Source organism: Mytilus edulis, chromosome 2, assembly GCF_963676685.1.
Source record: "Mytilus edulis chromosome 2, xbMytEdul2.2, whole genome shotgun sequence".
In the NCBI taxonomy this organism is placed as follows: Eukaryota; Metazoa; Mollusca; class Bivalvia; order Mytilida; family Mytilidae; genus Mytilus; species Mytilus edulis.
The window spans coordinates 88981071-88997202 of record NC_092345.1 but is presented as its reverse complement, the minus strand read 5'-3'; positions in this window follow the sequence as shown (position 1 = coordinate 88997202).

Sequence of the window (16132 nt, the reverse complement as noted above, 5' to 3'; positions counted from 1 at the left end):
TGATGGTGATACATGGCTGTGTACATAATGTATATACAACTCGTCTAAACATCAACCCAACAATGTTAGATCTGTAAATTTGCTTTCGCAAATTTTTGGTTCTTCCCTCGCCGGGATTCGAACCCATGCTACTGTGATATCGTGACACCAAATCGCCTGCACTGCAGCCGTCCCGCTAGACCACACGACCACCTGGGCTCTCAAAAAAAGAGCTTTCGGTGGGCATGTGTTACCTTTCCACGTCAGTTTTAATCTAGCGGCGTACTACAGTACATGATATATGAGGCATGAAGATGTTGTTGTTACAGATCAGCTAAATTATCTATAGTAAAGGATCCTACAAATTAATGTAAGATACAGTCACAGAAAATAATTATATTCATAAGTACGTCTGAGTCAGTGACAACCCTACAACAGATGTATCCATCGGATCGCCATCAATGATGGTGATACATGGCTGTGTACATAATGTATATACAACTCGTCTAAACATCAACCCAACAATGTTAGATCTGTAAATTTGCTTTCGCAAATTTTTGGTTCTTCCCTCGCCGGGATTCGAACCCATGCTACTGTGATATCGTGACACCAAATCGCCTGCACTGCAGCCGTCCCGCTAGACCACACGACCACCTGGGCTCTCAAGGACATTGTTAAAACGTCGCCTGAAGATTGCCAGAAGGCATGAAAGCGCTAGTGACAATATTTTAACGAACTGTTATTATTTGATGTGAAATGTAGTTTGCAAATTTAAAAATATTATTATATACATTCTGTACACCGTGTTTATTTACTTTTGCTATATATATATATATTTATTTAAAAACGTCTAAACAAGTGACAACTCTACGGATGATCAATCCATTGTATCACCAGAGAAGGTAATACAAAGCTGAACACACAATTTACATTCATAACTACTCTAAAAGTCAAGCACAACAATGATTTTTGCAAATTTGCTTTAGCAAATATTTATTTTTTGCTCGCCGATATTCGCACTCATGTTATTGGGATATCGAGGCAACACCGTAAGCACTGTGTCCACCGCTCTAGACCACTCGGCAAACTAGACTGAATTAAATAATTGAGCTTTTGGTGGCCTAGTGTTATCTTTCCTCGATAGTAGAATCTAGAGTTGTTACACAGTACATGATATATTTGATATGATGATGGAATTGATTGCAGATTAGCTAAATATGTATCGTAAAAGGTAAAATCATAAAAATACCAAACTCTCCGAGGAATATTGAAAACGAAAAGTTCCTAATCAAATTTCAAAATAAACGGCCCAAATACATCAAACGAATGAATAACAGCTGTCATAGTCCGGACTTGGTGCATGCATTTTCTGATGTAGAAAAGGATGGAATAAACCTTGTTATAGATTGCTCAACATACCGGTATCACTTGACAGTCGTATAAAATTCCATTATATTAACAACGATTTGTGAACAAAACAGACAGATGCAATAGGTAAAATGTCATAAATTGGTGTACAACAGCCACAATGTGTTATAATCTTACTCACTATAAAAACAAACAAAATGTGTAAAAAACCCAGCATAACCAATATGACGGTACGTACACGTATAGAGACACGTCTTATGTAACAAAGTAACACAAAAAGGCATATAGGCATATCACATTAGCACCAATGAAAGACACGAAATATTTTTTTTTACCATAGCACAATAAAACAATGAAAGGATGTATAAGAACAAAGCCAGTTCATACGTAACACAAAACACACACAAAAACAACACATTAGCAAAAAGAAAAGACAAGAATACAAATATATACCGTAGCATAATGACGAGATGTATAAGTACAGAGCCACGTCAAATAAAGAAGGACGAGACGCTCTTTGACATAATCCTGGTTCATCAAATTTCTGCTCAGACACTGGTGACATTTAACAAAGTCTGCGTAGCAGCTACCAGCTCTTGAATATCGAATAAAATGGGAAATGTAATCCCATATGAAGGTGAAATTGGTATATTGCCACTAAGATGGGGGAAATTGATAATTTTAAAATTAAAATGTCTCGTTTTATTCATTATTAGCAAAATATGATGTATGTTATCCACAAGTAATAAGTTTAAAGCGTATGGTAACACTTTTATGTTCAAACGTATTTTGGATTATTTCTTTTTGACGACTTTCAATATCTCATGGGGAATGGTGGTATACAGTGTGGAAAAATCAAAAGTTTTTTTTTCCGGAAAAAGATCGAAGTCTAAAATTATCCAGAAGTTCTTTATATTTTTTTTAGAATCAAGATATGTTAATACCATTAATACCACATCTAACGGACAATTGTTAAGTCAAACATGCAGATGAGCCGTTAAATGTACGATTGTTTGTATGGAATTTTGTGACGGGTCGTATGATAAATTCAAAAAAAATAATTTCGACTAAACAAGTCATGAGTTCGAGTTATGGCTAGGGATCAACAACAAAAATGTTTTGGAAATGTTCAAAATTAACATTGTTGTGCCTATTTAGAGTAGTTATATTCATATTTGGGTTAGGTTTAGACCCCGAATGTCAAGAACATGACAGGCAGTGTTACAAAAAATGTTAAGGAATACAATTGCATAAATAATTACACAGTAAAAAATAAAAAAAAATATAATGAATATGAAAATTAAAGTAAAATAGTGTCCTAATGTTAAGATGACATGCAACTTTGTCAAACTTTTTATCAAATGACATGTATATATATTTCATTATAGTACGTTACTTTGATTGGCTAACATCAATTACACGTCATTCTGGAATTAACCTTAAGTTTCAATGAAATGTAATATTCATGATGATATGAGCTTCCACAATAAAGTGCACCGTTAAAGAAAAGAAAAACCTGACTGAAATTGTGATTTGATGATCTAATTAAAAACACATGTTATTATAAGTACTTTTTAGTATCTTATAGGGTTGTAAAAGCGTTGATAGTTAACAAATATACCAGGATTATAATTTGATACGCCAGACCGTTTGTAAATTTTAGAATGAAGTGCTTCATGCAAAATGAACATCGGACATTGCTTTTACACTCCAATAAATATACAAAACGAAGCTATCAATTCTTAAATCCAAACACAGATACAAATAATTTTCTGACAAAACCTGACAATGAATAGTATACAAAAATTCAACCCATAAATCATGCCGTTTCTCATGTTGAAAAATAAATGCAACAGTAGTATACCGCTGTTCGAATTTCATAAATCGATTGAGAACAAAAACCAAATCCGGGTTACAAACTGAAACTGAGGAAAACGCAACTAATATGAAAGGAGAACTACGACACAACAGAAACACAACATTAAAATGTAACACACACAAAAACGAACTATAATATAACAATGGGCATTTTCCTGACTTGGTACAGGACATTTAAAGAAACAAGAACAAAAAAATGGTGGATTGAACCTAGTTTTGTGGCATGCCAAATCTCCCGCTTTTATGGAAAAGTTAACTATAACATTAAAATGACAACATTACATGACAGGACTACAATACAACTAAATGCGAAAAATATAGGACAAGGAAACACACGAATAATATCTAACAAAATGTACCAGGTTTAAAACCTAATACGCCAGACGAGCGTTTCGTCCACACAAGACTAACCAATGACGCTCAGATGACAAAGGTCGAAAGCCAAAACAAGTACAAAGTTGAAGAGCACTGAGGACCAAAAGTTCCAAACAGTTGTGCCCAATACGGCTAGGGTTTTTCTTGAAACTCATATCAACATCCTACAAGACTTTTATTTGTCTCAGCTTTTCCTTAATGTTGGGTCGTCAATACACTCCAGCTTCTTACTTTATCTGGCCTTATTCACTTTTTTTTTCAGCTTTACTGATAACTATTTTGTAGACGAAACGGGCGTCTTGCGTACAAAACTTTAATACTGGCATCAACGATGAGTTTATTAAATAAGAACTCTTATCTAAATCTGAAGAGTTCATAAAGGTATCTGTCGACATATTATATATATATTTATATATTTGCTGATAAAAATCAAAATCTCATCTAAATCCTATCTATACTATTAAACGAGAAGACCTCATTTTGGGTGTCGCTTCTCTTCTTTCCACAATAAATTAATCAACACGCCTCTGTGTCCTATAGGTAGAGTGCATAGTCGCATTTGACACCCATTCATATGATTATTCAGATTGAGTTATTTTAGGAGAAAATCGAGAAAAAGGGCATCCGGATATTGTCCCGTCATTGGACAAAATTTTAAGTCAGATTATACTTCCGGTTTGCGTTTTTCTGTATACTTTGAACATACATATACTACGAATAAAGTGTATTTTCAGAATTCTATCTGCTTTCAGTTTCAAGTTTACTATCCACGGTGGTCACAGAGTTTATTAAATAGAGAGGGTCTGTATACTATATCAATGACCACCATGGATCGATTAGAAAACTTAGAATTGAAAGTAAATACACTTTATTTATATAGTGAATGTTCATAATATACAGATAAGCGCTAAAATTATTCATGTGCACTTTTGATACCTTTTCTGAAATTCTCCAGTCATTAAATCTTTTACAAAATTCATTGATTACAAAAAAAAAGAAGATGTATGATTGCCATGTTGACATCTCTCCACAAGAGACCAAAATGAGACAGAAATTAACAACTATAGGTCATCGTACGGCCTTCAACAACGAGCAAAGACCATACCGCATACTCAGCTTTAAAAGGCACCGAAAGAAAAATGTAAAACAATTCAAACGAGAAAACTAACGGCCTTATTTATGTACAAACAATGAACGAAAAACAAATATGTAACGCATAAACAAACGACAACCACTGAAGTACAGGCTCCTTACTTAAATGTTCATAACATACTAAATGTATATTCATATTGAAATTGATAGAAAACCACACATTGGGAATTTTGGAAATAAAGGAGGAGGGATTAAAAAAAAAAATTTCCTGTCCCCAATAACCTATGATTTATGATAATTTTGCTGAAATTTTCCAGTCATTCAATATTTCACAAAATTCTTCCAACAACACTTTACATACTTTAAACTACGCTCTGAATGCCCGCGATTTCGCGGGTGTGTTCTAGTGATATTGAAACTTGGAAGTTGAAAAGCTTTTCTTTAAGTTTGCTTCCTTGTTCAATATTCAATCAAGTCTATTACCTGATTTACTTATCATTTTGTTATGAGTTAAATGTTAAGTACACGTTTTGAGTCCTTCTTCTGTTTTCTTATGATCGGCTACTTCGGATAACGCGAATCTAATCTTCTTAATTTCAAATTATAATCTCGAATGATCCTGTTTTCGAGGCAACTTTTATTAAAAATAAGAGATGATCATTACAATCATTTCAAACACAAATATCTTAACAGGATACAATTTTAAGTACACAGTTTTCGTCACATTCTATTACTGTAAATTAAAAATACATATATTTAGACATAAATCTATCTAAACAGCATAAAATATTAAAATATTCACAGTTTCAATTATATTCTACTAATGAACTAATTAGGAACTCAGTTAGTATCACTGTTCCACACTCTTAACAATATTTAAGCATGAATCAATGAGAAATGTAAATTCCCCAATATAAGTCGTCCAGATTTAATAACATTTACTTGATTGCCGTAGTACAACAAGGTATACAACAATCTTGTCACTATATAACTGCGCAAATTATTATTGAAATGATATAATTCCATTATTTATATAAAATTTAGTATTTAGTAGAGTAATTTTGAAACTATGTAACACTAAGTGTTTGATCTTCAATATCACAATCAGGTGTACGTAATTGATAAAAACATACATATTCTTTATTTATTATCATGCAACCAATGCAATATACTGGTATTGTAGTAATAAAACGATACGTACCTGCACTTTGGTAAACTATTTTTAGTTTTTCAGGAATTTACAATTGACTACAACTCTGTGCATTTATTTCAATCTGACGTTTAAAGCTAGGTTCACACTGCCAATCAGATCAACTCGATCAAGCCCGATCAAGACAAATTACGTGATCGGGAGACTGGTCTGACTCAATCGACAAGGATGTTCGGGATAGTCTACCCTACTCGTCATCAATCTGACATTGGTCGAGTTAATCTGGAAATGATCAGACATTAGTCGAACAAAGGTCGAAATGATCGAGTACTGATCGGAAATTTTGTTCTATTCCGACCAATCTCGATCTCTTCATGACCCTTTCCCGATCAATTCGACCGCTACTCGACGAATTCTCGATCTCTTCTCGAGTGACTTGCTTTTCGGTCCTCACTCGATTGTTTTTAACATGTCAAAAACTCTCGGGTAGATGGTCAGATCGATGACGAGTAGGATAGACTATCCCGAACATCCTTGTCAATTGAGTCAGACCAGTCTACCGATCACGTTATTTGTCTTGATCGGGCTTGATCGAGTTGACCTGATCGGCAGTGTGAACCTAGCTTAAAGTAACGTTTAACTTGACCGATAGATAACTACTATACAATATTCAATGTCGTCATAAAAGCTGTTATCGTTCTCATGTGTTCTTATAAAACGCTTATTAGACCAGCGATATATTACAATGTATACAACTTTCTTTCGATTATTCTTGAAAATATGCATATGTGTATTTGGGAACTGTTTTTATTTAAATCAGCAATTAATGGTTGCAAATTGTATGGTATAAGAATACATAAAATAGAATTTACGATTTTAATAGGTGGTAATTATTTCGTATAAGACTTGCCCTGAGTGAAAAGAGTAAAGAATTAAAAGAATCATTACTAACCATAAGTTGAGAAAAACGACAACACCATAACCAAATGAGTTAAGACAACACTAACAGTCCATAAGAAATTAAACAAACACCAAAGATTGAAAACAATTTAATCCTTATTTCCAACATGAAACTGATTACTAGACTTCGTGATAGTGATCAACTTGATAGTGCTTGGTATTTTAATTGTGCTGTATATGGGAAAACTGAAGCAGGTAGACGTTTGAAATTTGATATTTTTGATGACATTGCTAAGCGATTGAAATAGCTGTTAACTAATTGAGGAACATATTTTTCTATGACAGATACATTTCAACTGAAATTTAATTGTTTTAATATATGATATCTTACTTACACTCAAAACATATTAGTATTTATGGGAACTATCCACCCAAATTTTCATTATTTTTAATGATTAATATTATCATTATTTATTTTATCTTATCATTGGGGTTTTTTTGGTGCATTTTTTTGGGTTTTTTTTTGGGGGGGGGGGGGGGGGGGGGTTAGACTTAAAATTTTCATTTTAATGTTTTTTCAATGTGAAATTTATGATTAATAATGACCTTTCAATTATTATCTTTTGACAAGCATTCAATTCCTTGTTTCAACATATTTACTTTAAATTAAGCTTTTTGTTTATCTCTTGTACATTGTGTATATAAGAATTTCTGTTTTTTTTTGGTTTTTTTTTAATCAATTAAAATAGAAGGTTATTTTTGTTAGTGAAAATAACATGCATTTCAGAACTGTAGTATTTAATGCCATAAAAGCTGCAACACATCAAAGAGAACATCTATATGGATGTGGGTTATCTTAACAGTATAAATGTGAGAGAGAATGATTGTGTAAATGATTGTGCAAATGTAGTTTATTTAAGAATTGAATGCTGCTTTTTGTAAATTTATTGGGGTGTAAAAGCGTTGACCGAAGTACATTTTGTATGAAGCGCGGAAGCGCTTCATACTAAAAATGTGCGCACGGTCAACGCTTTTACAACCCTATAAAGTTACAAAAAGAAGCATTCAATACTTATAATTACATTTTTTAGCTAGTATCATGAAAACACGATTTTTATCAAGTTTTCATTTAATTTACCTGTGCACTTTATTGTGGGACCTCGTGTCATCATGAATGATAAATGTTATTGTCTAGTACAATTGTTTCAGGAATAGCACGTGATGTGCAGTTAGCCAATCAGAATAACGTATTATAATGAAACATGCATCTAATGTAATTATTTAAGTTTATTTCATTGTATTACATTGTTTTGCTTGCTCTTGTGTATAGACAAAAATATTGTATCTCAAGTCAATATACATAATGGATAATCATATAAAAATTTAGTCAATGAATGTTAGGGGTCTTTTCTCTAGTGCTAAGAAAAGATCTGATGTCTTCAACTGGGCGAAATAAAAAAATAGTTCGATTGTGTGTTTTCAAGAGACACACAGTACAAGAGATATTGAAACTTTATGGGGGGATGAATGGGGTCATCAGTGTTACTTCAGTCATGGTGATAGTAGAAGTGCTGGGGTTTGTGTCATGTTCAGGGGGGGTTGTGATTACGAAGTTCATGAATCTCTTATAGACCAACATGGACGATACATCATATTAGACGTGACTCTATACGATCAAAGGTTAACCTTGGTATGTTTATATGGTTATAACACAGATAAACCAGATTTTTTCTGTGATATCCTACAGAAAACTATGAGATTTTCGAATACAAGTTTCATCTTCTTGGGTGACTGGAATGTAGTGCAGGATAAGAATGAAGATACTTATAATGTAATACATGACAGAAACCCCAACTCCAGGAGAAAGATTGATGAAATTAAGGACACACTTTTGCTGTTAGACCCTTGGAGGACTTGTTATCCTAGTGATAGAAAATTTACATGGCGTCAAAAATCTCCCATTAAACAGAGCCGTCTTGATTATTATCTTGTATCTGAGGACCTTTTTACATTGATGGAATCAACAAAAATTATTCCTGGATACAGGACAGATCACTCTGCCATTATATTTACTTTTACAGCATCCTTAGCTAAGCGGGGCAAAGGATACTGGAAATTTAATTCTCAGCTTTTAAGAGAACCTGCATATGGAGATTTAGTTATAAACTGCATCAGAGACACTGTTTCTGAGTATTTCTCTGGGGGTGATTCCGAAGATTTTCTTCATGTTCAGTTATCTTGCAGTGATCAGCTATTTTTAGAGGTTCTAAAAATGAAGATTCGTAGTCTTACTATCTCCTACTGTATTAAAAAATCAAGGGAAGAAAAAGATGTTTTCAAGGGACTGGAGTTAGAAATCCAGTCTTTAGAAAACAGTGTAAATTTAAACCCTAGCGAAATTAATGTGACGTCACTCAATCAGTAAAAGTGTGAATTAGAGAAGCGACGACAGACATTAGTTGAGGGCCTTATTCTCCGTTCTCGTGTAAATTGGCATGAGAATGGAGAAAGATGCACTAACTATTTTTGTAAGTTAGAAAAGAAAGCCTTCTTAAATAAAACCATGACCGAACTCATTGATGACCAAGGAAATCAAATTTCTGATCAATCTAAAATATTGTTTGAACAGGAGCAGTTTTATAGGACACTTTATACATCTAAGTCATTCAGTTATGATGACAATCAATTTTTTAAACATGACATAAAACTCAGTGCAGAAAAAAAACTTCTTTGTGAGGGAAACTTATCTTTTAGGGAATGTGGGGAAGCTTTAAAACTGATGCAAAATGGAAAGTCTCCAGGATCTGATGGATTTACAGTGGATTTTTTCAAATTTTTTTGGAAAGATATTGGTCCATTTGTCTTTAGATCTCTACAATTTGGATATGAGTTGGGCCATTTTTCAGATTTTCAATACCAAAGTATTATTACTTGTATTCCTAAGGAAGGGAAAGATAGGAGGTACATGGGTAACTGGCGACCGATCAGCTTAATGAACACAGATATGAAAATTGCATCTGCAGTTCTTGCTGGTAGAGCTAAAAAGGTACTGTTCGCCATTATTAGTGACACACAAAAGGGCTTTATGAAAGGGAGATTCATAGGAGAGAACACTAGACTTCTATATGATTTAATGCACTATCTAGAAAAAAATGATATAGAAGGATTGTTATTACTAGTAGATTTCGAAAAAGCCTTTGATTCTATAGAATGGGATTTTTTAAAGCAGGCTTTGATTAGTTTTAATTTTGGTCCTTCTTTTTGTAAATGGTTTGATGTGCTTTATGCAGATGCAAAGAGCTGTGTCATTAATAATGGTAATATGTCCCAATTTTTCAACCTTGAAAGAGGCTGTCGCCAGGGGGACCCGTTATCTCCCTATTTGTTTATTATTGGGGTGGAATTACTTGCCATACAGCTAAAAGGAAATCCAAAAATAAAAGGGGTGAATATAAATGGGAATCTGCCACTCATTAGTCAGTATGCAGATGATACGTTTCTTACACTGGATGGAAGTGAAGATTCATTAAAAGAGACCCTTTCTTGTTTTGAAAAATTTCACAAAGTCTCAGGATTAAAGATAAATACAACTAAAACAAAAGTTGTTTGGATTGGAAGTAAGAGATATTCTGACTTGGTTTTATGTCCTGAAACAAATCTAAGCTGGTCCTGTTCAAACTTTAAGGTTTTAGGATTAAATTTCTCTTTGGATCTAGAGTGTATGCCCAGTTTGAATTTCAGAGCAAAAATCATTGATATTTCAAAATTATTGAAAAGTTGGCAGCATAGGAAGCTAACACTACTTGGCAAGGTTACTGTTATTAAGACTCTTGCACTTCCGAAATTGATTCATTTGCTTACATCTTTACCTAATATATGTCAATCAATGTTGAATGAAATCAACAGATTATTCTTTAATTTTATATGGAATGGAAAAACAGAAAAAATCAAACGTGATACACTGATTGCAGATAAAAAGGAGCGAGGTTTGAAAATGGTTCATTTACAATCTTTCAACTTTTATCTTAAAGTCGGTTGGGTGAGGCGATTTTTTTCAAATTTGAATGGGGACTGGCAAAATATTCTTAAGTTGATATTGAAAAAATTTGGGGGTGCAAGATCTTTTTCTTTACAAAACATCAAATTGTTAGAGATTGGAAATCAACTCAGCAATCCTTTTTGGAAAGAGGTTTTTCAAGCTTTACACTCATCTAAACCACATGTTAAAACTGAAGGAGTGTCTCTCGATGGATATCTTGAATTTTGTGAAAACAGAAGATTTCCCATTATATAACAGATGGGGAGTTGCCGGTGTGCAAAACCTCTGTCACATTTTTGACCATCAAAGAAGAGATTTTTTCACATTTGATCAGATTAAACAAAAAGTTCAGACAAATAATTATATGCACTATTACAGTTTAATATCAAATATCCCTATGGAGGTAAAACAGTGTATTAGGGAAAACACTGATACTGACTTAGAAAATTTTACTCCACAGGAAAAAATTTTGGAGAAAATTACTAGCAGTAAAAATATCAAATTCATATATAATAATCTTATTGTAAAATGTGCACATCCTCCAGTTGTAAAATTTTCAAAATGGGAGGATGAGCTGCATTCTTACATTGAAGACTTGAAGAAATACTTTTGTATACTTCAGAAATGTTGTAGAGATACATATTTGTATAATTTCCAATATAAGTTTTTACATAGGACTATTCCTACAAATACATTTTTATATAAGATTAAAATCAAAGATACAAAGTTATGTTCTTTTTGTAGATGTGAAGATGAAACTATTGGACATTTATTTTATGATTGTCAAGTGACATCAAATTTTTTATATTTGTTTTGTGCTTGCCTGAAAAATTTCTATGTTAACATTGATTTTAACAAAAAAAACTTTTTTCTTGGTTTTGTAGAAGAAAGCTTATTTTGAAATTTTCTTGTAATTTTTGCCAAAAAATACATATATAAATGCAAGCTAGAAGAAAAACTTCCAAATGCAATTGAATTAAAAAATAGACTGAGAAACTTTTATAACTTAGAGTTATATACAGCAAGAAAATACAACAAAGTTTTTGAACTTGAAAAACTTTGGGTCCCTATGCTAATTATTTATCCTGAATGGTAATCTAACAACCAAATTTATATCAATATATATATCTTTTTGACCTATTTATGGAACAGAGCAAACAACATGTAATATATGCATAGCACATGTAAACCTTCTTTTTTTTTCTTCTATTTTAAAATAATCTATAGATATTTCTATATGAAGAGATTGTGAAAAAAGAGAGAAAGAGAGAGTGAGAAAGAAGGAGAGAGAGAGAGAGAGTGAAAGAGAAAGAGAAAAAAAAAAAAGATTTAAAAATATAATAAAAAAAAAAATTTAATCCTTATTTCGAGTACACAGGGACGAATACAATCACTGCTCCTACAATGGTTCACGTTGGTTGCTCATGACAAGAACACATCTGGGGATAAGTCATATTTGATATCTGCATGTACTCTGACCATTCTTTTGAACGGAAATCTTTGGAGCTAGTATTATAACAAACAGAGTTTTAGTTATTTTGTCTTAGATTTATATTCAAAAACTCTTTATGAAGAATTTTATTTTGAGAGATAATGGTTTTTGATTTAATATCCTCTTATTGATCCTTTGATATTTTCTGATAATTTACTGCTTGGGACAATCTGTAATTCTTTGATAGGATTGTCAATAAAGAGACGCACCAAAAAAATTGAGAATGGAAATGGGGAATGTGCAAAAGAGACAACAAGCCGACCATAGCAAAAACAACAGCAGGTCACCAATAGGTCGTCAATGTAGCGAGAAATTCCCGCATCCGGAGGTGTCCTTCAGCTGGCCCCTAAACAAATATATACTAGTTCAGTGATAATGAACGCCATACTAATTTCCAAATTGTACACAAAAAACTAAAATTAAAATAATACAAGACTAACAAAGGCCAGAGGCTCCTGACTTGGGACAGGCGCAAAAATGCGGCGGGGTTAAACATGTTTATGAGATCTCAACCCTCCCCCTATACCTCTAGCCAATGTAGAAAAGTAAACGCATAACAATACGCACATTAAAATTCAGTTCAAGAGAAGTCCGAGTCTGATGTCAGAAGATGTATCCAAAGCAAATGAACAAAATGACAATAATACATAAATAACAACAGACTACTAGCAGTTAACTGACATGCCACCTCCAGACTTCAATTAAACTGACTGAAAGATTATGATTTCATCATATGAACATCAGGCACAATCCTTCCCGTTAGGTGTTTAGTATCATACCATCATAACATATATGAGAAGAACATAACCCGTGTCATGCAAACAACTGGTTTTTGAATAAATGTGTTTAGTTCCGATGCAAAGACCCTATAAGTGAATCAATATTATAAGCAAAATATGCAATCTTTAATGACCTGACAACAGTATCGTAACTATGTCCCTTCTTAATAAGTCTATTCAAAGGTTTTGTTAGTTTTTGAGGTGAATACTGACACCTTTGTGCTTTATAAAGAATATTTCCATAAACGATTGGATGTGAAATACCTGAACGTATAAGAAGTCTGCATGTTGAGCTATATTTACGAATGATGTCCTTATACCGATGATAAAATTTAGTAAATGTTTTGACTAGTTTGTGATATCGAAAACCCTGGTGTAATAATTTTTCAGTAATACATAAATTTCTCTCGTTAAAATCTAAAACATTGTTACATACATGAGCGAATCTTACAAGTTGAGATATATAAACACCGTAAGCTGGTGACAGGGGAACGTCACCATCTAAAAATGGATAATTAACGATAGGAAATGAAAAATCATCTCTTTTATCACAAATTTTAGTATTCAGCTTTCAATTAGTGATATAGATATCAAGATCGAGGAAAGGGCAGTGGTCACTGTTAGTATTAGCTTTATTTAAAGTAAGTTCAACAGGATAAATTTCTTTAATATACATACTGAAGTCGTCATTATTGAGAGCCAAAATATCATCCAAATATCTAAAAGTGTTATTAAATTTGTTTATCAGATGTTGTTTCGATGGGTCTTTGCTTATTTTTGTCATAAATTGTAACTAGAGGGTCATTTAAACTCATAAGTCGAAAATAAACTGACAACGCCATGGCTAAAACAGAAAAAGACAAATAGATAGACAATACTACACAAAATAAACAGTACAAAACTAAAGACCTATCAACACGAATCCAAGCAAAAACGGCGAGGGGGGTGCTTCGGAAAGGTAAGCACATCCTAATCCAAATGTGACACCGTTGTGTTACTCATGTTTGTACAAATCCGGTAATAAGTCTAATATGTCTGCTATCATATGTGAAACAGATATTCCATAACGGTGAACCAACTCGTGACGGTGTCCATAAAAGGTACGAAGGGATGATTTCAACTTTTCCAATCATATGACAGCTTTGAAAAAATTGTGTTTTAAGGATGGGATATTCCTGATATTGAATTATGAATCTCTAGTGATACTTCTGAGATTTCGTGGGAAAAGAGAGAAGTTACCCGAGGGACATTAAAACTCATAAGTTGAAAATAAACTGACAACACCATTACTTAGGAAAAGAGAGAAGATACCCGAGGGACATTCAAACTCATAAGTTGAAAATAAACTGACAACACCATTACTAAGAAAAAGAGAGAAGATACCCGAGGGACATTCAAACTCATTAGTTGAAAAAAACTGACAACACCATTACTAAGAAAAAGAGAGAAGATACCCGAGGGACATTCAAACTCATTAGTTGAAAACAAACTGACAATTCCATGACCAAAAAAGACAAAGCAAAAATTGTACACAACACACTACATAGAAAACTAAAGACCAGACAACACGAACACCACCAAGTGAAGTATATCAAACGGGATTAGATAAGTGATTCACAGTCACCATTAACATTAAATACTAATCTTATTTTCCTTTTTTCCTAATTAATCCTCAATTTTTAAAATTAGCAACTCGATTGATCCTATTGGGTTTCTTTTATTAAAATAAGATACAATGAGACAATATTTATGTGCAAGACAAAATGTCTAGATATGAATATCACAAAAATATATTGTCGTCGGTGGATAAAATGTGTAGGTATTTACAGTACCAATTATACTTTTTTAATGTTTATAAAAAAGAAAACGTATAACAAACTAAATTTCCCATTCTCATAAAAATGTTGAAAAATTAAATTATGCCTAACTTACATGCACGACATATCTTAAGTAAGCATCCCAACACTGCCAATTGGTAAATTAAGAAATGAATAGGTAACTTAAGAAATCAATAAGAAACTTATGTTTAAACTCTCAGGCTAGTTGAACTGACTAATCGATTTTAATGAAGATAGACCTAGAAAAGCGCTTCAGATGTACAAAATTTATAAATTGCACTGTCCATTCACAGATAATAAAAGCCCATCTTATCAAGTATACAAGGCATAAATTAAAGTCATATGAAACTTCAAATAATAATAAAAAAAAAATATGCATATGTTTTTTATAACTTAATGGCTAGTTTTTCTCAAGAAAATTCCATAATTTGTCCAAATTTAGAAGAAGTTTACTTTCTATTTAATTGCTTGCTTTCAGCTTTCGGTGTCCGCGATACGCAAGTGCGAATAGAAAACCAAACGTAAACATCGCGCCGTCATCAAGATGAACTATATCTTATTGTACCTGTTACTAATTTATACACGTGCTTACTTGAATATCCATTCTTCTTTGTTGATTGTTTACAAACGGGTGACAATCGTTCAACTTCGGCTTCAAAACTCGACTATTAATTAACTGCCATATTTTCACAACAGCACTGACCGAATGAAATATTTTTTGACAATTGTACAAAATTTAAGCGAAAATAATGATAAAATCGTTCAAAGAAGACTAAGTTTATGATATATGTTTTCAGAATTGAATTAACATTATTTTACACCGGTCACTCGCTTCATATGACGTTAAATAGTTTTTGCGAATATTTAATGCATTCATGAACACACTGTTAGTCACAATACTCACTTCTGAGTTGAAAGATATGGATTTGCTGACAGTTTTGCAATGTAATGATGGAAAATATGTCAGCACCTGTTTTCAAAATTATTTTCTCACGCTCTTAGACAACGTTAAGTTTAGCTGTTTAATAAGCTTCATCTAACATGTTCATGGTGTCAAGAAATAAGACGTTTTCTTATACAAAATTATGAACATCGTACGGAATGGATGTATAGTTCAAATTCTATTTCAGCTAGACAGTTTTGCTTGACATAATATATAATTCAGTATTCTTAACGTATGAAAAAACAAGTGTTGAACTTGTCAATCATTCGACTATTTAAGGAATAATTAATCTAATTTTC